Source organism: Zosterops lateralis, assembly GCF_965231275.1.
Source record: "Zosterops lateralis genome assembly, chromosome: 1".
Taxonomy (NCBI): Eukaryota; Metazoa; Chordata; class Aves; order Passeriformes; family Zosteropidae; genus Zosterops; species Zosterops lateralis.
In genome coordinates, this window is record NC_139762.1 from 65,488,252 (window position 1) to 65,490,725 (window position 2,474).

Consider the following 2,474-nt stretch of genomic DNA (forward strand, 5'->3'; position numbering starts at 1 on the left):
CTAGAATGCAGCATCATCTTCCATTGATCCCCAGTTCTGATGTCGGATTAGCAGCAACAAAAAGTATGCTGAAAGATTGCAGGTTTCGGCTGTTCATGTTCTCAGCTGCCTCCATCTGATGGGAAGCAGCCCTGTGGTTAATGTGACCTACCCCTGCAGATGATGAGTGCTCTGGGCTTATGGGCTTGCACAGGACGCGGTGGGCTACCTGCTCTGGCAGCAGCCAGCACAGACCTGGGCACTGGGCACAGGGAAGGGAGTGAATGGGTGATTGCTGTGGCAACCCCTGTTGTTACAGGAAAACTTTCTCTTGCAGCTCTTAGCCTGAGGGGATTGCTGAGCGTTTAGCAGCTCTTATATTTCGATTGGTAATCCTCACTGAATCGCTGCCTCAGCCCAGAGATCCAGCAGTAGCTGAGTGTGTTCCCACACCTCCCTGCAATAAGTGCATATGGGGAGATATGGGGAGTACTGATATGAGGTTACTGATGCTGGGCTTAGGGTGAGATGGGAAAATCAATGTCTGTGTGTGCATGTTCTCATGCAGGGTGGTGTTTTGCCTTTTTTTTTTTTTCTTTTTTTTTTTTTTTTTTTTTGGGGGGGGGGTGGGGGGGGTTGTTTGGTTTTTTGGGGTTTTTTTGTTTGGATTTTTTTGGTGGTGGTGGTATTCAAGAACCATAAAAGTGGTGGCCAGAACCACAAATGACTGCCAGACCCTGCTCTTACACTTGTCATCAGAGAAGGAAAGCAACAGGAAAGGAGAACATTGGAAAACTGGTCCCCAGAGCAGCAGCAGATGTTGCACATATCCTATAAAAGCAGGTAGGAGACAATGCCTCTGATATATTTCCCAGGCTGAAGTAACAATGTCTTTCTAACAATGCAAAGAGGACAAAGGCCAACTTACCAAGAAGCTGTTTAGACAGACTCCAGGAAGGGTTATTTTGGCAACAAAGAGCTTCTAGTGCTCAGGCATCTTGTGCACACTCACCCTTAGCAAGGAGAGAAGAGGTGAGAGTGCAAGCACATTCTGTTATTCTACAGGTGAGCCAGTTCTGAAAAGCAGTTTAGTCCAGTGCATTAGACAAGGAGTCAGGTGTCAGTGTACCAGTGCTGGCTTTGCCAGTGGTACAAGACCTGCTTTAAGACACTGGGAATATCATTGCACCCTTTTCTGCCTGCGTCTGTGAATGGATAATAAAAGCACTGATCTCCCTTGTAAAAGCATGTGGGTGTCTCTGAATGAGAAGTGCTGTTCTTACTTCTTGTGGCCTTTGTTTCCCCAGTTGAAGAAGTAAATTGTTGGTGACCAGCAGAGGTGTATGTCAATGGATTCACCTCTGAAGGATTGTTTTCACCCGAGACTGCTTGTGTCCCAAATCATTCATAGGCTGTGACTATATTGCATGAAAGTGAGGGCAGGAATTTGGCTTGGAAGAAGCAAGGGGGCCTCAATAGCACGGCCTGGGGATGCACATCTCTCCCATGGCCATCAGAACCTACTTTCTGGTTTATTTGAGCAGAGAGAGGAAAGGTGTCCCAGTGCTGGCCTGGGACATGGCCACTGACTCGCACTGTGACGGTGCATGATTCTCCAGAGTCCTGGGGAAAGCCATTAAGGGCCAGACAGACACTTCAGACCTACATACCTTGGAAATACTTTCCTTTAATTCCCCCATGATTCTCCTTCTTATCTGAAAGGCGACTTTCAAGAATTTTCTGTCATGCAGGAGCCTTGTGCAAGATAAGTGGCCTGAGACAAATACCAAAGATAAGTTAAGGCTGTTATTTGAAAACCGGCTGGATGGGATTGAAAGTCTTTAGCCTTTAAGGGAGTAAGAAAAAGTCTTAGTCTTCATTACATGACTCTAGGCAAATAAGCATGCTATTTTAAGATTTGTGGAAAAGTCTTTTTTTTATCTTTTATCTGAACTGAGATTATCATGGCTGATACTGACACTATAAATAACTGTTTGGTTTAGTTTTTTCATGGTATGCTATCCATCCAAACTGGTCCTTAAATGACTCCTCTGCTTGCCTGGAGGCCTGCAACTTTTTGTTCTAACAGCTGGACCGTCTTGACATCATTATGTCCCTTTGATATGCCTGGAAACTTAAGGGAAGTGGCTTGGTCAAACTTGGACAGGAGTTTTTTGTTAGAGCCTGGAGTTGAGTCCTGGGCTAGCATCCCACACACTGAGAGGGATGAACTCTCACCCCAGAGATGCCCAGCACTCTTGGATCTGACTTGGATACCGTCGAGTGTGTGACTGAGTGCTATCCTTGTAAGTTTGGGTTCAAACTCCTGTGCAACCACAGCCTCTGAGCATATCTGTCAGAGCCACACGACCACTTTTGGACAGGCAATCTAACATGATGGCAAGGGAAAAAAGGATGAGGAGAAAAAAACATATGTGCTGTAGAAATGTTGCATCTTTCAGATGCAAAAAGACCAATCAGAAAAAATGTTATGC